Below are 25,827 nucleotides of genomic sequence, written 5' to 3'. Positions count from 1 at the left end.
CGGGATTTCCCATTGTTCTAGATGGGTAGTTAGTTTTTTACACTTAATATCTGAGGACGCTTTTTATCCTTTGAGTATGGCCGAAGGAACAAACTATCAAGTACGGGAGAAAAAAAAAGTTAATAAAACAACTGCTCAGTGGGCATTAGATTAATCAAGTTGTAATAAATATACGCATTCTCACACAAAGCAGCTTAAAACATTTTCTTTTTACTTATTTTTTTCAACAAAATGGTTCAATCACTAGATAGTTCATTGAAATTTTTTAACTTTTCAATTTACAAAGTTTGAACAGAACAACGTCTGTAGGGTCGTCTAGTTTACTCCATAAATACCAACTACAGTGGCCAAATTAAAAGCAGATTTTTTTTTAAAAAACGCCAAATTTGTCGTCAAGTTGGCGGCGAAACTTGGCGACCAAAATACTGGCGATATATCGCCAAGTGTCCGCCAAATTATAACACCACTTGAGTTTACATCGAAATTAACAATGATTTCCCCCAAAAAAGGGGCAAAAACCGCCTTTGGAGCATCCGAATGAAACCAAAAGAAGAGGTGCACAACTAGACCCCACTAGGAGTCTACGTACCAAATTTCAACTATGTAGGACATTCCGTTCTTGAGTTATGCGACATACATACACACATACGAACATACATACGCACATACAGACGTCACGAGAAAACTCGTTGTAATTAACTCGGGGATCGTCAAAATGGATATTCGGGTGTCTGTACGTTCCTAAGCATATATTCACGTGTGGTTGGGTTAAAAAAAAAACTCAACATTCATTCGGGGGTGAGTAAAATGGAAATTAAGGCCGATTTTTGAGTGAAAATTTTTTCTCGAATACAATACTTCCTTTTTCGTAAAAGGAAGTAAAAAACGGTAATAGAACAAAACTTTGTCATGAAATTCATGTGGCACGATGTTTAAAATTAAATAAAATAGAAAAATGGATCAATACTACAAGTTATCACCTCGATCCAAATAGTGAAAAAACATTTTTACTCAGTTCTCAGAATTTCGATTTCAATCAAGTTGAGTTATTATCGTGGAAATGGAATTTCTAATAGTAAATAGTCAAATGTTTAGTTAACAAAGAAAATGTCCAAAAGGATAAAAACTGGATGAGGCTTTCTCACAGCATTTTAAAATTGAAATAAATAAAAGATAGGGAGGGTAGCGTCCCCTAACCTAATACTTTACTTTTAGGCAACCAAAGGTAAGCCAAAACTGTTTTTAGAATGTCAATTTCGGAAAACATCTGAAGGAAAATTACCAAACCACATCCCTCCCCCCAGGAGCGGATACAGGATTTCATTTTAGGGGTGGGGGTGGGGGGGGGGGGTCATGCTCAAGAATGTAGTCTTACATACGACAATTTTCTTGAAATTGGGTTTCTTTAGGTGTCAACAAATGCACAAAATCCGTTATTAGTTGGTTGAAAACTCAATCAATTTTAACAATTATAAATTAAATACTCAAAGCACTATTAATTAAACTTAATTAATAAAAATTTAATACATTAAAATGACCTAGTTCACTTGTATTATAACCTGTTAAAACCAGTATTCACACCAGCCAACACAATACAATAAAAAAATGCTACGAAAATGTAATAAAAATATTAACTAGCTGTAACTAGCCACAACTAGAACCGCTATTTAGATAGGCCGACGCATCAGCTTAACTTTAGCCATTTTGGATCGGATTTTTCATTGTTGCACTGCTAGGGTTACCACAGCAAAATTTCGGATTTCGCTAAATTTACCGAAAATAATATTTTATTTAATAAATAATTCACGTGTCGCTAATAATTGCTCGCAGTGAACAATAACCAAAGAAAAGACAACCACTCAAACACGCACTCCGATCCAAAATGGCTAATCTTAAGCTGATGCGTCGGCTCGTATATATAGGGGACTTAGTGACAACGTATGAAATTTAAAGTTTCTCCGGGGCTCCTTATCAGATCCCGGCAAACTTAAACATGGGACCATCTGGAAAGTAAACCTTTCCAAACAAAAAAAGAATTTTTTAAATCGGTCCAGAATTCTTGGAGAAATACGAAAACATACATAAAAAGCCGCAAGACGAAATCGTGACCTCCTTTTTTGAAGTCGGTTAAAATAAAAAATCAGTTGAACTCGTTTTGTAAGGGTAGCTTTTCGAATGTAGTAAAAATGTGACTATCTGTTTTTTGCCGAAAGAAGAAAAAAAATTATATTTTACCGATCAAGTTGTCAGTAATTTTAATGTTTTACTTCGTATTCTAATAAATATTCATAGTTTAACTAAATGATAAGCGTAATTTCATTTTTTTTATTTGTACAAATGGTCAAACTGTCATTAGAAGAATCTACATTTCAGTATACGATTTATTTTTTTTTCTTCATAAAAAACTATTCCATTGTAGTCTGAAATCTTAAACCTGATACTTATATTTTCGCTTACATTATGCTTAAGCTTTCTGACTGGAACCAAAGCTTTAAAAACAGAAGAAAAAAAACACACAATTAAGAATTGATGACGCTACATGTTGCATCAAGTTTTCGTAACAGAAGGAATCATATCGATATCATTTATATTATTACCTCACTTGTATTATTTATTGCTTTCATGTAATGCGTGATTAGTCTGGTTTTTCGATACAGATAGTTCGGGCTGGGCATGAACACACGTTCTTCTAGTTACCATTTGAACGCTCTGTCGATCGAGTCATTCAGCTCTGTCAGTCACAATGGAAGTTAAACTTATAAAATTAACCGAAAACCTCAGTCCAGTGCTCTAAAACAGGTTTTTTTGCCAGAAAAAAAAACAATTTTTAGTCCGTGGGTCTATTTTTTCGTCATTAGCCTGCACGATAAGCTTTGAAATGAGATGTAAATCAAAGAAATCGATCAAGAATTGAGGAAGATCTCGCGTAGGAACAAAAAACAGGCTACAGAAATAATATATAAGGATTGCATACCACGAGCATTGGCACAAAACTGAAGAGTATTTGATTGTGAACCAAAACTAAGTATGATAATTATAAAACTACTTAAAATGAATTTTTAATTTTGTTTAAAATTATCTTGCCACTTTTGGTAACTTTGAATCATATGATAAACTTAATGTGAGATAAATTATTTAAATAGTATATTTTTGAATCAGAAACATAAAGCTTCTAACTGTTTAAAAACCCACTTTTCGTTCCGCATAGCATCACAAGATTTCTATATTGCATAGAATATCACAATGTAGCAAGAGAAAAATTTCAACAACTTTAAATCAGCATTCATGAGTAGCTTCCGAACAGTAGCTTCAGAATTATCATTTTATAAAGTTAGCTTCACAGTGTTCCCAACACTGCAAAAAAAAAGAAAAGAAACATCTGAGACGTTCCTGGAAAATAATGGGCAGCTAATGTGCCTAAATTATACCAGTTACATATCTGGCGAGAAGGCAAGTTTCCTGTTAAAAGTCTTCCTAATCTTTCTGAAGTCTACATGGAATCTAAAAAATTGAGAAACCTTCCCAATAAAAGCCAGTCACGTTTCTGGAAGAAATCAGTAACGGTTCAAGGAAATCTCTGTTCATAGTTATAACTTGACACTATCCTGATTTACCAGTAAAGCTCTTGAAGCAGCAAATGCGGCTAAATCTATTAGAGAATTGCAAGCAAATATCTAACAATTTATTTTCCAGCCCTTCTGGCAAAGCTACGGTAAAGAGAGACTGCATTTCGCCATCATTCGGGGTTTAGTAGACCTAGATAAGCTGTGTATATGTCAAAATAAAAACGTTGAGTATATTCTGAAACTGGTAGCTAAACATATTTTTCATATCAGTGAAAAGTGCACATCCATACAACTTATGGTAATTCAGGAAAATTTTTCACGAACATACTTGGTTTTCTCAGGAAACTGGTTGAAACCCCCTGAAATCCCGGAACGTTACCCGAAAATAATCTGTGACGCTTCGAATTTTTTTTACAGAATACTCATTTTGTAAAATGAGTAGAAAACGCATAATATAACTAGCCCTAGGCTTGGTTCGCCTGTATATTTACAAATAATGAACCACGAATTTCTCGCCAGTTTGCTATGGTTATTTGCTCGCCCATGTTACAGTTCCTCGTTATGATAATTTGGTAATTTATTCGTCTACGTTGTGATAATTTGCTCGGTAAAATGTCCTTAAAATAAAGAATATAAAAAGAACAAAATCGAATTTTCGAAAAATCGCTTCGAGGTGCACACCCCCATGATACAAACTAATTTTGTGTCAAATTTCATGAAAATCGGCCGAACGGTTTAGGCACTATGCGCGTCACAGAGATTCAGACAGAAAGAGATCCTGATATGCAGACAAAATGACTTTGAGCTTTATTATTAGTAACGATTAAGATTAGAAGTTAATTATATGGCAAATAAATGTGAAGTGGTGCAAAATTATTCAACAAGATTTAAATTTACTCTATACAGATCTACTTCCCTGGGCGTTGCCATAGGGGGCAGGGAGGGGAAACTGTCCTTCCCTAGAAGATAACCTGTGACTCCCACGCTCTTTCCAAATGTCATCAAAGATACTTTAAAATTGAAATTTTAGGACTTGAATTTCGAAACATTACCAAGGGAGAGTTGCATAACCGCTTTTACTGCCCTCATCCTACCGAAAACAGTATAAAATGTTACTTTAGGGGAAGAGGAGGATTACAATTCAAGCAATTTCCGAGATCCGCACTATGGGTAGAGGGGGGGGGGGGACTACGAACCACTATCTTGTTGCGCCTATGCTTGTCCCTTCCTAACTGGAATCCTAACTCCGCCCCTGTTTAAATGCTCAAGAGTTTCTTTTTTTAAATTACAGATGAATCACCCTTATCTTACGCTATGAAATATTGTCAAGTAACTCAAACAAGAAAATCGATATATGCTGAGAAGTATGAAAAGCATACCAAGGAGACAGGTCGCAAAAGCATTTCTGTTATGGTAACTATCATTATTTTGTTATATTTTCTTATAGATGGGAAACGTGTAGAAAATTTCACAACTTTCAAGAAATTATGGCTGCAAAGGAGCAAAAAAGTGCGTAACTAGCTACGTAAAGATTGAGACGCACTATCAAGAAAAACGTGGAGAGTATTTAATTTAATCACAATTTTCTTCTGAATTTAAATTGGTCCATAATCTTAATTACGCGCAAAAAGTGTCTTACTTTCTGAAAATCTTCTGAGTTATTCACCATCAAAATATGAACAAAACTTTATGAGACAAACTTTAAATAACATACTGAAACGCAATGAAAATGTTATTGTTTTCCTCAAACATAAATAAGATACGTAAATAAAATTTTAATACACAATTTAAAAAACATTTTTTATATTTATTTTAAAGTTTTTACGTTTCGAAATTTATTTGAGGTAAAACTTTTTGAAATTTGGAACATATTTGCCTATTAACTATCCTTATAAAAAAAAAGAAAAAAATAATAGTACTGACTTATAAATGTATTGCGCATAAAAAGAGAATTGCATATACTTATCATTATCTGTTCTAAATATTACAAGTTTGTATGCTCGAATTTAAAAGCAATTTTCAATTTTGAACAAGTTGGTTTCCATCACACGAGGCAACTCAGTTGAATCAACTCTTGAACGGGCGGTTATTAGGTAGTGCACTCTGTTAAAATTTTTCCTGAAATTTTACGGAGAAAATACTGGCAGCACGGCAGAATGTTGCCACTACTTTTTAACGTAAAATTCTGTTATACTGTAAAATTTAATGGTAAAAATCAAGAACGCTATGGCTAGTTGTGCTGAAGCAAAAAAAAGAAGGAAATGCAAGCAGCAGGATTCGAACCAAGATCGCTTTGTTCGGAGACAACTCTGTACCTCCATAGCCAGATAGACGTACTAAAATGGTAATTTTATAAGACAAATGAAAAACTTTTTTCTGGCACATATAAAGAATGGGAAGCGCTCTTTTAACCCTGGTAATAAAATGAAATATTGTCCTTTCTGACTCAGAAAAGTTATTTTGTCCCTTTGAGTGCATTATGAAAAGTGCTTAGTATTTTTTAAAAAATTTTGTTTACAGTCGACTCCCGCTACAACGCGATCAGACTTACGCGAAATGGCTATAACGCGAGTTTTTCAGGAGCACCGAATTTTAAAGCTAAAGCGAATTTCTTGCTCTCAACACGAAAATATTTGGAATGGAATCTTGATGCTAAGTTTCTACTTTGTTATTGACTACTAAACATTAATTCGTGAAAGTTATTTCATCCATTCAGAATCACTGGTTGCGCATGTTCTCACACACCGCAATAAAAACATAGCTTTATTAGTGTGTATCACCACTCCTCATTTTTCATTTGTTTATTCTAAACATAAAAGGTGATGAAATATTGTAGCACCTAGGCACGCTGTTTTATCTCAAAAGTTAAAAGATGGAAACAAAAAGCGAAAGTTTGCGAGAATTTAAGAAAAAGTACAGATTTTTGATACGCTGGAAACAATTAGAAAGTAAGTCGAAGGTAGCACAACAATTAGGTGTGAGTGAATCTTTCATACGTATAATTATGTGAAAGTCAAAAAAGAGAAGGAAATCCGTAAAAGTCCAGACCTTAGTTTTAATATGAAGCTCGTAGAGTAGAGTTTAAGCAAAACGCAAACAATGTGAAATTGGAATCTGCTCTTGTATTGTAGATTATAGAGACCCTTAAAGAGAGATGTTACCATAAATATAAATGTTATAAAGTTAATGCGAAGCTACTGTATTTAAAAATATATTGAAATGACGATCAGATTGCGCTGCACAAATGTATAATACTCTTACTGTGCAGTGCTTTATTATTACTACATACTATACGCACCGTACTGTTTTATTTTTATGTGTCTCTCTCCCATTCATTTTGTGCATCGTAACAGCATTTTATGTTGAATTATGCAGCTTTTTTTAAAAAAAGGTAAAAATTCAGCTATTACGTAGTAGGGTCAAAAAGTTCCCGGAATAGTTGCTTACAGTCAAGTATTTGTTCGCTGGAAGGGAAATTTGTGTTTGGGAGGTTGGCATCACTGCTAGTGAAGGTCATATGAGGTTCAACAGGCAGATGTTGTTAGTCTCGTGCGTGCGGTGTATTAATATTGTAGTCTCTGATTTCTCTTTCGTCGAATTGTGTAATGTCGTCATTAGAGCAACATGGCAATATTAAATTCTGTGTGTTGCTGGAGAAATCACCCTCAGAGACTCTTGAGATGCTGAGAAAAGCATACGGAAACTCTGCGATGAAGAAATCGGCAGTTTACGAGTGGCACAAGCGTTTCCTTGGCGGTCGCACAACAATTGAAGATAATGTTCGGACTGGGCGGCCTTCCACTTCCACTGCAGATGACAATGTTGAGCGCGTTCGAAAACTTGTGCGTGCGGACAGGCGAACAAACACCGATACTATTGCCTCCGAACTTGGTATTTCACATGGGAGTGTTCACAGCATTCTTCATAATGACTTGAACATGCATCGTGTTTGCTTACACATGGTTCCGAAAATGTTATCCCCTGAGCAAAAGGAAATGAGAGTGACCATGTCCAGGGACTTGATTGAAATGGCTGATGCAGACGACAGCTTCCTGCGCAAAATTATAACAGGTGATGAGACTTGGTGCTTTCTTTACGACTCTCAGACGAAACGGCAGTCTGCTGAATGAAAGTCAAAAAGTTCACCCAGAAAACAAAAATTTCGCTTGGACAGAAGCCGGGGTAAAGTAATGTTGGAGGTATTTTTTGATTACCGTGGCTTGATTCATTATGAATTTATTCCTGAAGGGAGAACAGTAAATAAAGAAATCTACAGAGAGATCTTAAAACGGTTACGAGATTCAATTCGACGAAAAAGACCTGAAAAATGGGCAGAAAATGATTGGTTTTTGTTGCATGACAATGCCCCTTCACATCGCTCTCTATTGGTGAAACAGTACTTAGCTAAGAACAATGTTACCACTCTGGAACACCCACCATATTCTCCCGATCTTGCACCACCAGATTTTTACCTGTTTCTACGGCTGAAATTAGCATTGAAGGGACGTCGTTTTGCTAATTCATCGGAGGTGATTAAAAATGCGGCGAAGCAGCTGAAAGAACTTTCAAAAACCGGCTTTCAGGAGTGTTTCCAACAATTGTACGAACGCTGGAATAAGTGTGTGGATGCAGGAGGAGAGTATTTTGAAGGAAAATAATGTAAGAATGTAATATATATTTTCAATTGAATTGTATTAACCAATTCCGGGAACTTTTTGACCCTACCTCGTATGTAAGAAACGGTAATGTATAGTTTAAAAATGGTCTAAAACAGTTTTAAAATGTCTAAAATGATTGGGTATATTTAAAAAAAAAAAAAAAAAATGACAACACTTTTCCACAACGCGAAATTTTGACTTACGCGAGGAGTCTTGGAACGCATCCCTCGCGTAAGTCAGGATCCGACTGTATTTTAAAAAGAATTACGTTCACATGGCTCGTTGCGGAATAGGCTCCTACATGCAATGCACTAATAAACGGAAAATCGCAATTTTTGGACACGTCAGTCTGCTTCTGAGGCACAGAACTGTCTTGGACACTACCCTGAATGGGCTCGCAGTAAAAAGGGGAAAGGCAGATAAGGTGCTTCACTCCATAATCACATGGTACACCAATTGCTGCTGGAATCGTTCACTTTTTCCAGTACAGTTTACTGTAAACATTTCTTTGCACTGTAAACTCTCCATTTTACAGTAAAATGTACCCTAAAGTTTTCTTTAATTTTTTACAGTGTAACCGGATAGAAAAGTGAAAGAATCGCCCGTCATCCTTCACACGACTGTCAACTGTGCCCGACTACAGGCACAAGCACCGCTACTATTCTCATCCCGATGAGTGTGATCAACATTTTAGTTAATTATACTCATCGGGAAATTCCCAAGCGTTTGCTCAAAACACGAGCAAACTGGTTGAGAGTCAACTCGGTTCGGTTTTAACGGCATTGCACTGTCAAAAATGAAACGCTCAATTTTGACGATTTGGCAATCCTCGAGCACTATTTCGTTATTTTCGACGATCCTTTCGTCACCAAATCACGTGATATTTGACAAAACCAGAAATCTCAACTTTTTGACGAAATTATTTCGTCCCGATTTCGTCATATTGCAGTGCATTCTGGGAGTTTTCGTTTCAGTCTTGTACTTGCTCGTTAAATTATCCTAAAGGATTCATAAAAAAAGGTTAGTATTTATTAAAATTTGTATGAGCAATGTGCTTTTTCTTTTATTTATTGTTACATTTTTGTTTAGTGTTGTGTTTATAGTTGTGTTTAAAACACATTAAAATTGAAAACGAACCGTTCGATTAGGTTTAGAACTCTGTGTGTTTTTTGAACTAACTTTGAGTCACCTCCACGTTAGGCTTAACTAGCGTTGTTTTTTTTATTTGCAAAAGGAAATGTTGGTTTATTGACATTAGTTTCGAAAAACGTACTTCCTTTATTTCGTTAAAAAAATGTCAAACATGACCACAGAATTTGTACAAATTTAAACTTACAAAAAAAATTCCACTGTAGCTAAACTAACGCAGATGATAAATACAGCGCTTTTATAAAAGGCATGGAACTTTGAAGCTTTTAATTTCAACGTTGAATATATTGCATGGTTATGTGTTTTCATTCTTCTCCATGAATTTTACAAAAATAATTCTGTAAAACAAAGTTTATTTTTTAGTTTAATAGTTCAAATTTTTTTCACTGTGCGTTTTTAATTTTCTTAAACAAATATGTACCCATTCCCCAATAAGTATTGATATTTTTTCTTCCACTCTACATGTAATGTTTTATTCAATGTTATAATTTATGCAGTTGCTCCCAAAAGTGTTCGTACACTTATCATTTTCAATGAAATATTGCTCTACCCATTAGTAAAAATTAATATTTTGGAATGGGTAAACAATATTACAAAACTACATGAAATATTTTAATGGCAAAATAAAATATGATTTTGAAGAAATTAATAATCAAAAAGTATCAAGAACTTTATAACACAAAAGTGTTCGTAGAAAATATTTTAAAATAATTGTTTAACAATCTTTGAATAAAACCGATGAAACTAGAGGAAAAAAAGCGCTTGATGCAATAAAAAATAAATGCAAATCGCTTATATCAGCTTTTGGATCCGAAATGATACCCTCTTTTTTTATGCTTGTAGACAGGACTTATAAATGCTTACCCCGTGTTGTTTATATAATCTCTTTCCCTACGGCAGATGTTTCTAGCGAAAAGTGCTTATGTTCATTATTTGTGGAGCCTTTTTTTACTTGCATAAAACATGAAGTAAAGTAAATATCAATTTAATACAAATCATTTTAAGTTAGAGAAGATATTAATTTCCGTAAAGAACTCGATCTTTGTGCTTGATATTTCAGCAGAATATTTTCAACATTTTTTTCAATTTTTCCGCAAATTAAATAAATTAATGAAAATAGAGTTTTAATGTTTAACCTCGATTAAAAAAAATACATATATAGTAGCATGTTTTGAAAATAATAATGATAAGCATTTTTTGTTGTTTATTTCCACACTTAATACACTAAATTTATAAGTTTTTCTATGTCAATTTGTGTTACATGATTTGTGATAACTATGAGTTTTTCTATTATACATAGTTTCTACGGCTAAAATTATTGCAGCATTAATTTTATTGCCATATTTCACGTTTCAAGGTATTGTCAACAAAAAATGAGAAATCCAGGTCTACATGAAACCAGACTAAGAAGCATTTTATAGATGAACTACCAATCAATCCAAATGTAAATTACAGTTTGTGATTTTTGCTGGATGCAAAGTAAAATATCTGAAATTTTAACCGAACAGCTATACTTTAATTGAAAAATTGAAAGGATAATCAAAAAAAAAAAGGAAGAAAATCCATCGATATCTGTCAATTAGTTCTCAAGACACAAACAAAGAAAACACTATGTTATTGGGTTTCCCCTGTCTTTGGCAACTCTTCTCCCTTGGCGTGTTTTTTATTTACTGCGTGAAAATTACATATTTTAGAAATCAAATATGCTTGGGGAAAAGGTAATACTTCCTTGGTAATACTTCCTCCGTCTCAAACTAGTAGCGCGACGTTTGAATATTTTTGTACCAGTGATTAATTCTGACGCTTTTATGATTTTGTTTGAATATTTTTTAAAGATTTCAAGGTACTATACTATCAATTAATCGAGTGTTGGAGCCGTTGGTTTTTGACTTCAATTCGGTAGTGGTTTAAGGAGGTGAGGCTCGGTAAGTAAATGTTACTTATTGATAACATAACACAATAAAATTTCTGAAAAAAGTAAAAATAAATCATAATCACATCAGTTTCAGTACTACTCAGTTTGTTAGTATTTTAATAGAACTAATTTGTGGTGGAGGGAGTACTTCAGAAAGCATTCGACAAGAAAACTGCAAATCTGAAAATGAAAGTCGGGAGAAAACGGTGTATTTTGGCTGTCGGCTGCAATAAAAAATAAATTTAAAAAAAAATCACAGATCAACAATTGTCGCACCCTTGATTTTTTTTATAGCCCGAAAAAAAATAAAAATTCACGACTTGATATGCAAAGGAATTAACTAGTTTAATGGCTAAGTAATGCTGGTTGTCGATAAATTGAAGAAACTCTAATTCCAGAACGCTATTCAGAAATTAATTTCAGATACCAACTGAGAGAAATCATTGTCTGTCTGCCTAAATAAAAATTTTGCCCATCCGCTGTAAAAATTACTCACTCTTGCAATCTGCTTGGAAAAATAGCTGTCACCGTCGAAATAATCATATTTTGAAGAATATGAAAATGAAATCAGATGCTCCTTAAAGTCACAAGAGAATCGTAGCTTTTTAACTAAAGGGGAACAATTTTGAAAGAAATTGTGGAAAAATGCTTTAGTTCAGAAATAAGCTGCTGCATTTAATCGTAAAACTTGCCTCGAAATAGAAAAAAGATCAATGTTCATGAGGGCATACACCAATGGACTTACACATTTACTTATTATACATATGTTTAATTTTTAAAACTCTTTTAGGATGGATCCAACATCATGGAGATAATCATCACCAAGGCAGACGAAGATTTTTTCCATAATTATAACAATATTCAGAGTTTTCGTATATTATACATTGATTTCATGTTACACATGTTTGGAAATAATAATAAAAATTTAAGGGTAAAAAGTAAAGGTCTATTTTATAATTATTTAACAAACATTACACTAAATTAATTTTACCAAAAGATTTATTTCATATCTGCATTTTTTTAAGATTCATATTTTCAAATACCTTTTGCAATTTTGGCACAGAATTGTTTTCAAAGTATGAAGTATGAAATGCATGCAATAATAAAGTTCCTGTATTAAACATAAATTTGGCCTAATAAACATTCTACATACAAGCAAAATTAATAAAACAAATAACTGATTGGAAAAAGAAAATGGTAAACTTTTTCTTAAGATAATCTAATTTTACTTTCTGTATCTAATTTTAGAACAAAGATATACTAACTTAAAGTTGTCCATTTTATTGTACTTTTTCTTTGAAATTTGTGGTATAAGTTGGATAAAAATCTTTTTTTTTTTTTTTTTTTTCTGGAATTTTTTCATGCAATGCAATGAAGAAGAAAATCTTCAGCAAATTTCTCCCGAGCATATATCGATGTAACTGTGCATAAAAGTGGCACATGATTTATTTTTCCAGAACCCAATGTCTGCTGAGGAAGTAGCACTTTTATATTCCCAGTAGGACAGGGCGATGTAGGAATTTCTACATCGTGATGCATTCGCCATCCTTACATCGCGATGTAGCGATGCATCGCGATGTAGTCCAAACAGTTTGAAATATTCTTCCCGCTTTAGGGGCACCCCACCTCCCTCATTAGGGGAGTTTTCCTTACAAAAATCCAGGCTTTTGTGAAATCTTTTTCTAGTTTGGCACATAGGTCCTTTAATCACATGGGGTAGTACCCCATATGAATACTACCACATGGGAAAGTATCCTATGTGGATTTCCAGCATGAAAGGACATCTGGGCCGAATCTGGAAAAGATTCGACGAAAACTGAATTTTTATAAGGAAAACTCCTGTGGGGTTTGGCGCACATAGCGGGATGAAAACTACAATATACGAATTCCCAAGCATCAAAAGACAAATGTACCAAATTTGGAACAGATCAGACGAAAACTGGGTTCTTATAAGACTCCCACCCCCCCGACACACACATGGTTTCCCACTTCAAAGCGGGACGAAAACGGGAATTCTCGAGCGTCAAAGGACATCTGTGACAATTTTGGAAAAGTCCTGATAAAACTGATTTTTTATAAGAACCCCCCCCCCCATTTGGTGGTTGTCTCCCATAGCGGCGCGAAAACTACTTTATGAGAATTCCTGAACATGAATGAACGAACCTCTATGCCAAATTTTGGAAAGATCCGACAAAAAATGAATTTTTTTCAAGGAAAACCCCCATCGGGGTTGCCCCCCCCCCCATAGAGTGACGAAAGCTAACCTCCGTGAATTCCTGAGCATCAAAGAACCTCTATGGCAAATTTAGAAAAGATCGGACAAAAACTTTTTTTTATATAAGGAGAACCCCCAATGTGGGGTTGCCCCCCCCCCCGCATCATGGAGGGTTGAAAACTACCATGTGTGAATTTCCGAGCATCAGAGGATCTTTGTTCCAAATTTGGAAAAGATATGATGATAACTGTTTTTTCATAAGAACCCCCCCCCCCCGTATGGAGGTTGCCCCCCATAGTGGAACGAAAACCACCCAATGAGAATTCCTGAGCATCAAATAACGAAACTCTGTGCCAAATTCGGAAAGATCCAACAAAAACTGGATTTTTTGTAGGAAAACTACCATAGGGGTTGCCCCCCCCCCAAAGAGGGACGAAAACTACCCTGCGTGAATCCCCAGGCATCAAAGAACCTCTGTGCCAAATTTTGGAAAATCCGACAAAAACTAGATTTTTTCAAGGATCGCCCCCCCCCCCTCCTTATAAAGTCATGAAAACTACCCTGCGTGATTCTAGAGCATCTAAAAACCTCTGTGACAAACTTTAAAAAGATCGGACAAAAACTTTTTTTTAATACGGAGAACCCTCAATGCGGGATTGTCTGTCCCCCCCCCCCCACCCCCCCACACACACATAGAGAGACATAAACGACCTTGTGTGAATTCCCGAGTCTCCAATAACGAACCTCTCTGCCAAATTTGGAAAATATCCGACAAAAATTAGATTTTTTGAAGAAAAACCCCCATTATGGGGGTTTAATTAGATACCATGAGGAGTTTAATCTGCAATGATTTGTTTTACCTCTTTTAAGAAGTTGTTTGTTTGCATTTTTACCATAAATAAAAATTTACTTGACATATTTTATGTGCCTCTTTTTTCAACAATTACTTGTCTTTTTTTTTTTTTGATGGGGGGGGGGGGGCTGCAGGCCCGTTATTTCAATTTTTTCCCAAATATGGCAAAGAGTCTGTACTCAATAAAAATTTTACAGAAAGCCAAGTAAAACGACGTCCAGTCATGTGTAAAAACATGAATGTTCAAAAATCAAGACGGGAGGGGGGGGGGGCGTCAATTGACCCCCCGACCCCATAAATGACGGGCATGTGAAAGTGACTATACGCATTAAAATGGGAAACTACGGTGGTAAGCTTCTGAAGTTACGATTTGATCACACGCACACGAATCTTATAAAATACAGTCGAACCTCGCTATAACAAACTTAAAGGGACCATTAAAATCGATTAAAAACGTGGTTCGCTTTATCCGAAAAACAATAAACAATAAGACATTGCAAAAAAGTTCATTTCAGCAGTTATTTGTTTTAAGCGTGTTCGAATTAACGAGGTTCGACTGTATTCTGAAAAATAAAAATAAACTAATGTGCTCCAAGATAAAAAAAAAGGAAATTAAATTTTCTTAAAAATTTACGAAATTAACGTTCTTATATATGACGAAATTAATTAGACGAAACTAATGCTCTCAAAACTACGAAAATGATTGTTAATTTGACGAAACTAGAATGAAGAAATATTTTGTTACATTTGACGAAATTCGCATCCTCAAACCACTAACAAAAGCAGTTTCTTCAATTTGAGGAAATGTTCGCTCGGAGCATATCCCTGGAAGTGGTTTCGTCAAAAACGAAGAAAATTTCGTCAAATTTGAAAGTCCATTTTTGAGAGTGTGGGGAGCAAGTGCTCGAATAAATTTGGCCTATTAGAAGAAAAGTTGATTCAACTAATAAGTTGCATCGTGTGAAGACAATGGAAAACGACAGTCAACTAGTTGACAGGCAACTTTTTCGAAAAGTTTGTTTCAATAGTTGTCTCGTGTACAGAAGGCCTTAAAGGGGGGGAGGGACTTTAAAAAGGTGCTTTTAAAATGAAGACTTGACTTTAATCAAAGAAAGCACGAAAACCTGCATTATTTGAAAAGTTTAAACTACCCAAAATCCAAATATATTCTTGCTTAAGTTCAGCTTTGAAATTAAGTTGATAAATTTATCTCAACAAAACTAACTTTATAATTACTATTATTTTTTTGCCAGCAGTTAAAAAGCGGTTCTTTGTTAACTTTATAATTGGGTTGGTTCCGAAATTTTAAAAGTACTTTTTTTTTGAAAGAGCATGCTTAAAAGCATTGAATTTAACCATTTTTTAAATAATTTGACAAAGTTTAATATTTTTAACAATTATATTAATCGGTGCGCAGATTTAAATTCATTTTTTTACGCTTCTGCACATGACATCACTAGTGATGAAATGCCATTCACTGATGCCATTAGAGCACTACGCAAATTATCACGACCTGGCAACGTGGTTGACAGCAAAGCGTAAACATTTAGCGCGCCAAAATACATCGCTTGTGACGTCATAAAGACCACGCCTTATTTCCAAAATCGGAAAAAACTTAAAAAAATTTTTGCAAAATTGTTGGGCAAGTAAAAGTTTTTTTTCCTGGCTCCATTTTTTTCTTTTTTTGGCTTGTTCTATCAATTTTAGTGACTAAAAGTAGTACTTTTGACTGAAGGAAACAACCCCATTGCTATTTACTATTATTTTTCATTGTTTTTGGAAATCGGAAGTAAAACGCGGGCTTATGTCAGATAAGGTAAGTTAAGAAATAGTCTTTGAAGTATATTGGATTTTTTTTTTTTTTTTTTTTTTTTTTTTTTAATTTTCCAATGGCTGGCAGCAAGAAAAAGTTAAAGAACAAAATAGCCAAAACAAACACAATACACAGAACAAGGAACAACACAGGAACAATGAAGTGAAATATTTAGCTGTCGATACGCTCTCTTGTTTCCCAGTAAAGGTCGCACAGGCTACGTGTGGAAAGCTGGATGCAAGTGTGCAGGTGGCTAATGTCCATTTCTTGGTTTGAATTACAAAGAGGACAATTGGGACACTCGACAATCCTCAAACGGTGAAGACGCTTTGATAAACAGTCATGGCCAGTTAAAAGTCGAAGCAAGGCTACTGACTCTGCTCTTGATGCTAATGGGACAAAATCACGGTTTATAAACCAAACTTTGTGGTTGCTTCTAGCTTCTAGGTCTTGCCAAACAACATGCCTCGATTTTTTCCTGATATATAATTTTATTGCATTGAATGAGACTGGCTCATTTGATAGTAAACAGTAGACCCCCTCTTAGCTAAAGCATCAGCGAGCTCATCGGTGCGCTTTTATTGTTTACACTTCTGTCGTGTGACATCACAAATGATGAAATGCCAATCAATATTGCCATTCACAGAACAAAATATTTAATTCGCATCTTTACTCACGTGCATTGGCAACGATATGGTTGATATCAAGCGTAGAGCGCAATTTTAATTCGCTGCTTGATTATCATAACGTGGAAACGTAGTAGAAAGATGCGTCAAAACGCATCATTTGTGATGTCATCAAGATCACGCCTTGTTTGAAAAATCGGACATTTTAAAAAATTAATTTAAAAAAAAAAAAAAACTGTTAGGAAAATAATAATAAGTATTTTTTGGGTCCATGTTTTTTTTTTTTTTTTTTTGCTCATTCTATCTATTTCAATGACTAAAAGTAGTACTTTTGACTGAAGGCAACCACCCCCATTGATGTCATACGTTCGTTTTGTCTCAAGCGCAAATTGCACAAACCTCTTTTGCGTTTTGAGAGATTTCGGGTGCAGCTCCGGTTTCCATTCGTTTCCAAGTAGTATTCTTTGTATTTCTTCAAATAAAAGTAGAATTTTCTCCTCTACGTATGATTTTATTGATCTGAAATTAGTAAATAAAAACAATGCATCTAGTGGTGTTGATTTCACGGCTCCTGTTGTTAGGCGGAGTGCTTGGTTATGTCTAGTTTCAACTCTTCAGGTCACGTTTTGATGCAGTGCCCAGTACCTCACAGCAATAGCTCATTAGAGGGAGAACAAACGTTCTACAGGGGAAAGTTGCCGTCAATGAACCGGTTCCATGATTAGACCGCGAAAATATTTCCCGTACCAGAGTTTCTGCAGACGCGTAATCGGTTTTAATGCCTTCCTTTTTCTGAAAAGAGTCTAATGCAGAGTCTTTAAGTGGCTAAAATTATTTTACCATATTGTTAATCTGTCAGAAAAGATTCTATATATTACTATCTTACTAATTATTTGATGTTCATTTAGTTATAACATGCTTTGAATATCACTGATGAATTAAACGTGAACATTATCTTAAAAGAGTGCCTTTTCAAGTACAATTCCTCATACTTCATGTTTTATCATTATTCGTCACAGTAGTAACACCTATAAGAATATTCAAAATGACGCAGTTTCTTTCATTGGACCGTTAGGTGTTTTCATGAATGGATCACTTGACAAATTGGTTAATTTATGGAAAATTTCAAATATTGTTGTAACTTCAGCTCAATTACCTTTGAAAATTGCTCAAACGTTTTAAAATACAAGTCAATATGATAATGAAAAAAATAATCTTAGTAATTTATAAAAACTCTTATACTTTATTATAATTTCAAATCAAATTTTTTTATAAAATTGATTAAAAATTTAAAACATAATAATACAGTTTCAAATACTTTTGCTGTTTTGGAAAAATGCAAAAATTAGTAAAATATGGCCAGTGGAATCATATTTTGAAACTAGAGAAAACGTTTTTGGAATTACGAAAAATTGTGCGAATTGGCCTTTCAAGGGGGCTGAGAAAAATAACATGTCCCACAGATTTAATTAAGACAAAAAGTCTGCTAGTACTATATTCTCAGGTAGTTTGAGACTTAAGCTTCTGGTTTCAGTAATAAAATGGTTAATAAGTTCTCTGACATTTTTGAAAGCAAGTACAATCCTGCATTAAAAGATAATTTTCAAAATCGATTTCACAAAATTTTCCACAGTTCAAAAGAGGTTGAAAACGTATTAGCAAAGAACAGTGTTGCAAAGGTTGGGAAAAAATTAAGAAGTGAACGGGGTGTGATGACTGCAGCTGTGTGTTGTGTGAGTGGTTTTTTTTTTTTTTTTTAAATGTTCCTGTGCTCCGAAAATAAAACATTTTCGAAAAGAAATCTATTTTTCTTTAACTTATTGTTATTTTTAGTGTTTATTGATCATCGTTATAAATACGTGCAAGTTACGCATTGTTTTTTTTTTTTTTTAATTTCAGAATGTGGTCTATCGATGGAAACTCGATGGTCCGTCCATTGCAACCGGTGTCATGAATGTACCACATGCTAACATATTGACTTTTAATTTTTATTCTTTATTGTGTATATTTATCATGAAAGTGAATATTATTATTGAAAGAGAAATATACTGAGAAATTGTTCCTATAATTAAAGCAAAATTTGAGTTGGATTTCCTTTCTAAAAAAATCGAAAACTGTTTTGTGGTTCATTAACGACAACCTTCCCCTAGGTAATTTCAAGCGTATTTCGACTACAGACCCATTTGCAGCCCGCCAGGCGCTTCAATACGTTTAAACGTCTGCATACCTTTTTAAAAGTCTTCTCAACTTGCGATTTCCAATTAGTTTTGCTGTAAAAAGTTACACCCAAATAATCATATTCATCAGTATGGGATAGAATATCGTGTTTTCTTATATGCAAGCGTAAACGTCTGAACAGCTGACTTTGAAGCATTTAAAAACATGTTGTTATTATCGCACCAATTGGACAATGCCTCCATAACTCTATTAAGTATCTTCTCAAGTTCTTGACTCCATTGCGTCTTTTTGAAAAAAATATGTTTGTACAATTTTGAATCTGCATATTATATTTTCAAAATTTGTTTTGTGAAACTCCATTTAAATGATTCACGCCACCGGATGCCCATTCAAAAAATTTATTAAAATTTTTTACCGAAACATTCTAAAAGCCAGAGTGATTTAATTACTTTTACATTTAATTCATTCCTTAATGACTATTCTAAAATGATGCAACATGTAATTTAAGTTGCTTTAATCGTGTCATGCCGTGTAGAGATACTAGTTAGCAGTGGCGTAGCGAGAAAAAATCCTTAGGGGGGGGTAATTTTTTCTGAAGGTTAAAGTATATATATATATATATATATATATATATATATATATATATATATATATATATATTATATATATATATAATATATATATATATATATATATATATATATATATATATGTATATATATATATATATGTATATATATATATATATGTATATATATATATATATATATATATATAATATATATATATATATGTATATATATATATATATATATATATAATATATATATATATATATATATATATATATATATAATATATATTATATATATATATATATATATATATATTTATATATATTATAAATATATATATTATTCTTTATCAATTAAACAACGAAGAACATTATAAACGACTCTTCAGGTTCGACTGAAAAATGATTTTTTGGGGCTCATGGGGGGGGGGGGGGGTTCTGACTCCCCTATCCCCCCCCATGGTCACGCCACTGCTAGTTAGTAGGTCCTTTATGTGCAAAATCTCGTAATATAGGTTTTTTTTTTTTTTTTCTTTAAATCTATTTTACTCATATTTTAGCACTAAAGTATTTTTGATTATTTCACTTTTTTTTTCAATTTTTATACTTTTGCATGCATATTTCTGTAATATGATGTGAAGTTTTCGAAATGGTTCATTTTGAATTTAACTTATTTAATTATTCTCAAATATTCAAATGCAGGAACTTCAGAAACTGTATGAAAATATATTTCATGAGCCTGCTTTGTCTGATGAAATTCTACATTTAAGAAGACTTTTAGAACTACAGTTAAGCATGGAACTAGATACGGAAACGTTCATCATAGTTTCGTGCCTCATGGAACGAATCATACTAAAGAGCCAAGGGTGAGAATCAATACTATTTTAAACTAAAGAATGGCACAGACAGCCACATAAATTTCCTAATACATTATCCAAGTTCACGCATTCAGATTTTTTTCCTTTCCAACCTTATCTTAACATATAAAAATCTTCTGTGCGGACGTTTGTCACCATAAGGCTTTTAAACGGCTGGACCGATTTTGATCAAATTTTTTGTGTGTAATTAAGTTGTGGCAAGCATGGCTTCGAAGCACGATGGATCGAATCGGAAACGTTTTTGTTAATTAATTAATTTAAACATTGGATGGTTATATCTCCCAAATGATTAATGTTTATTTTAACTTATTGTTGAGCGATAAGTGAAGTAAATATTTAACTCATTGCCAAAGGACAATAAGAAAGCAAGCTCTGCTTTTTGTAATGAAATTTCCTAATGAGAGAGAGTGAAGCCTTCATTTCTTGAAAGCAACGGTTTTTAGGTCCAATGATATATTTTAAAGTAAAGTACTGGAGGGAAATCGGATTTCTTTCTCTAGGTTCACGCAAAACGCTTCACAAAACGCGTGTTTTTTCGTCGTAGTTAAACCATGTGACCGGATCGGTGGTTTAGGTTTTCCTAACCAAATGATCGGAAAGTACCGTACGTAGCAACATTTGTTTTTCGGTTCAAATCCACCAATGGCCAAGAATACTTTAAGGATTATCTACCTAATCAGTACATTATTAAAGGAAAAGATGATGGAATTTAAAGGCGAAACAAATTTTATTTTCGTCCAGATAAATTACTACAGGGTAGTTCTGTACACCCACGATCAGTGCAGTGGAAGATTTTTATCTTTGGCGGAAAGAACAAATTAGGAAAATATATGAAGTTTTCGTTCAAAAGATGGGACCGCTAATCAGTCAGAGTTCGCTTCGCTCACTGATCGGCTGGATTACGGGAACGTGGTGGCTTGGCGACATTGGCTATAACAATACAGTTGCTTGAGTATTTGTTTACTACTGTTAGTGTAATTTATTGTATTTTTTGTTCATTTAGTGAAATATTTGGTATAACTTTGATATACCCCCCAAAAATTACGCGCCAAATCTGGCACTCCCTACGGACCATTTAGGGTTGCTGTTTCTTATTTTGGTGTTGCCAATTTAGGTTTTTTCCAGCTTTTAGGTTTTTGTTGTTTCCAATTTTAATATTTTCTTGTATTTTGTACCATTTTTTGAGTTTTTTTTTTTTTTTTTAAAGTTTTGTAGGCAACAATTTTTGGATTTCATATATGTTTTTAGCGCTATTTCATTTATTCGCCATTTCTTTGTGAAGTGATCAAGCAGATTTCTGATTTGCTGTATTTTGCTGCAAATCCGGTTGTATTTTCCAATTATATTTTTTTTCTATTAATTATTTTTATCTTTTAGCTTTCAATATGCCTACTGTATGTAGTGTTGTTGAAAAGTTTCAGGGAATTTTGAGTCATAAAACAGGTTATTTTGCTTGGCGAGGAAAAAAAGTCGCCAAATTTCCGATTTGTGGGGTATATCAAAGTAGTTCCAAATATTTTAAATTGCAAATAATTGTTTTTTTTTTTTTGGTTTTTTAAAGAGTGTTTAGTCATTTTAGTTGAAGAACGTGTTTATTTTATATCGGAAGGAGGGGAGGGGTGATTTTCGCTTATTCAGGAAACTGTTTTTACATTTATCATTTTTTTAAAACGATATCTATTGGATTGTTTTATTCTTTTTCATATGGGGATAGCAGGATTTCTCGTTTTTTCTAGATCGGTAGTTAGTTTTTTTTATACTTAATATCTGAGGGTTATTTTTATCCTTTGAGTATGTCTGAAGGAACAAACCATACAATCTATGAAGATCTTTCAAGGACGAGAGAAAAAAATAGTTTATAAAACAACTGATCAGTGGGCACTAGATAAATCAAATTGTAATAAATATACGCATTCTGACACCAAGCAGCATAAAATATTTTCTATTTACTTATTTTTTTCAACAAAACGGTTCAAATACTTGGTAGGTTTTATTGAAAATTTTCTTTTCAATTTGCTAAGTTTGAACAGAACAACGTCTGTCGGGTCCTCTAGTTTCCAAAAAAAGTTTTTTTAAAAAAGTACTATGAAAGAAAACTTAAAGCTGTGGTAAATATATCTATCTCTAAAAGTATAAGCAATAAATTGCTTTAAATGTTCATATTTCACCAAATTTACAAAATTTTTTATTTCAAATTTTAGCTTAATGTTTCTTTTGTATGCTGTCATATTATCTACATTTTTGGTAAGACATGACGGAAAACTCTGCGTGTTATGAGCCAAAAACATGCGAACAAAACTTTTTTTTGGAAGAAATGTTTGTACTGCACTGTAAAAACGATTCAGAAACGTTACTGGAAAATAATAGGCAGCTCATGTGCCCAATTTCTGTCAGCAACATATCTCGCAAAAACCAGGAACGTTTTCCGCTAAAATTCAGTACCCTTCCTGAAAAATCTAGAAATCTTTCCGGATAAAGCCCGTCATGTACCTGGAACTTTAGAGTAAGGTAGGGATAACACAATAGCTCGTCACCTTCCTGATTGATCGAGATAGTTTAGAAAAAGCAGTATCGCAAACATGGCCAAAGTTAAGTCAGAATTGCAAGAAGTATCAATCATCTCAGTTGATCGCAATTCTTGCAAAGCTACGTAGTCCATACTTATTCGTTCCCTTTGGGGGCTTAATCAGTCTGGGTGAGTCGTAATCGAACGCAAGCCGATAAACTTTATAAAATACCTGAGATAATCTTTAAACTGGGAGCTAAAAATATTTTTTACAACAGAGAGAAGTCTGCATTCGGACAATTTGTAGCAATTCAGGAAACTTTTTGACAATGATACTTGAAATTTCCAGAAAGTGGATAAAAACCATTGAAACCCCCGAAACGTTACACAGAAATACTCAGTAACGTTTCGGAATTTTTTTACAGTATGTCGTGAATATATGTACAAAAAAATACAAAAGTATTGTACATAGTAAGTAAACTAATTGCTGAAATTTACAGCTTATTCCCAGCTATTTACAAACCCCAGCTATTACAGTATGATCCAAAAACGTGTTTGCAGGGATGTACCGACCAAATCTCGCTTTTGGAGCAATCATGGGAGCAGAAAAATGGTGAGTTTGGAGCAGTAAAAAGGAGAATTTGGAGCAATCTGGAGCAGTAAAATTGCAAATTTAAAGCAGTTTGCAGCAGCAAAAATTTAAATTTTGCATCACTTTGGAGCAACTATGTATATTTCAGGGCTGGTAAAATCTTTAAAATTTGACATGCTCCGCCAAGCATGTTTGTCTAAAAAATACATACACGATTAAAATTTTTACATGCTCAGTTTTTTTATTGCATTTTAACAAAAATATTTGAATATATTGTATAGCATTAATCAAACAAAAAACTAATTTAAAAGTTTTATATCTGAATCAAGAATTATTTCAATATAAAACAAAAAAAAATTTCTTTTAATAAATAACTATTTATCTAAAAAAAGTCGTCATAAAAATTACTAATACTTAATTTAAAAAACCATAATAATTGCATGCCCAACCGGGCATGTAAGGGTAAAAGATTCATTACTGATCGGAATTTTGACATGACCCGGGCACGTCGGACAATATAATTTTCGAGCCCTGATATGTTTCACACACAGAAACATTTGTGACTTATAGATCACTGCTTTAGTGCACATTTAAGTTATAGTGCTTTTATATCTATTTTTAAAACATGTTTGCTTTTATGTTCACATATATTTGTAAACGACATAAGATATATTATTTATACAGGTAGTGATCAAAATAATGGAAACACCTATGAATAAAAGTCACATTTTTGAATGTGCTTCGTAAGTAAGGAAGAACAAAATTAAGTTTTTTTTTTTTTTTTTTTTGTAATAAATAGCAATGTACATATTCCGGTTATACAGGATGACTTAATTAAAGTTTTGGAAGACTTGGATTTTTTTCAAGCACGTGAAATGTCGGATCTCTCAAACTTTAAAAAGAGGCCAAATTGTTGGAGCGCGTCTAACTGAAGCACTGAATCCTTCTCTTAAGTAGCGACACACTTTGATCCATGCACTGCGCGCCGCTTTCGACTGCGATTGGAGGCGGGCAGTCACGTGGGTTCAGTCCGCCATTTTGTGTCGTTGCCTGTGGTGTTTTCACTGTGCGGAATACTAGATATTTTCTCTTTGCTATTCGTATTTTTCATCAAACGCTATCTTTAATGTGAAGATGCCTTTGTGTAGTGCATTAAGATGTTCTAACAGTTCAAAATTACTATATCGAAGTACATTGAAAGATTATTTATGTATTTTAAATGTTTTCATCAATACTGCTGCGCAATTTTAGATACTTTATGAAACTCTTGTTCAAATTGTAATATTTTTTACTTTTCATGAATCTGTCGGATGGTTTGTTAATTTTCATGGGATAATAAGGACATTCACTAAAATCATCATAAATAGTTCCTTCAAATATTGTAAAGCTCAACTATGTAACGGCACCTAATAAATTGCTAGCAGTAGTAAAATATTTGCCCTGTTTTCAAAACCGATTTTTCTGAGTTTAAGATAACAAAACCGTCAAAATTTAAATATATTAATTATTTTATTTATTTTTAATGTAAATTTTCTATTGTTTAGTTAGTTTCAAAATGTCTCAATAACTGTAGGAAAATTATTTTAAGAACACGTCGTTTTGCTTTTAATTGTGTCATAACCATGAGTTTCAGTGTGTTGCCAAGTTAATTATTTATCTATTTTGCGCATAAAAATTAAAATATTAAAAGTATGAAATTATTCATAAAAAAAATTAAGCTTCTTTGATATTATAGTAACATGTAACTCAAGCCAAGTTATATAATTACGTGAAGATTTTTTTTTCCCGGAAAAAATCTGTTTTCATTTAATTTTTATTTTGATGTGAAAACCTTTTAAATAAATATATATATATATAATTTATCCCAGTATCTGTTAATTTACAAATTCATTATTAATATTTATAACAGTTCGTCACAGATCTAATCTGCACTCTTTTATTTGAATTCCTATTGGTATCAAATAATTCAACTATTATTATTTTTTAATATTGATTTAAAACTGGTTATATTTTATTATCAGTTCGTTGCATTTTTAAGAACTAGTAGTATCCTTAAAAATCAGGTTTAAATGAAAGGCATTTTTTAATGTAAAATCGTCAAGAAAAACAAAAAAGTGTTGGTAAAGTGTAAAAAAAAAAAAAAAAAACCATGGAAGAGTCCTGCTGAAAATAAAACCTTATTAGTTAAAACAAAAAGAAATTTTGCAATTTTTTAGAAGTGAATATTTTTCCATAAGAAAACTACACACATTAGTAATATAAATGATACTGCTTCGCATGAATAAGGTCAAACTGTTGCCCACA

Source organism: Uloborus diversus, chromosome 1, assembly GCF_026930045.1.
Source record: "Uloborus diversus isolate 005 chromosome 1, Udiv.v.3.1, whole genome shotgun sequence".
In the NCBI taxonomy this organism is placed as follows: domain Eukaryota; kingdom Metazoa; phylum Arthropoda; class Arachnida; order Araneae; family Uloboridae; genus Uloborus; species Uloborus diversus.
Note: the sequence above shows the minus strand (reverse complement) of the source record.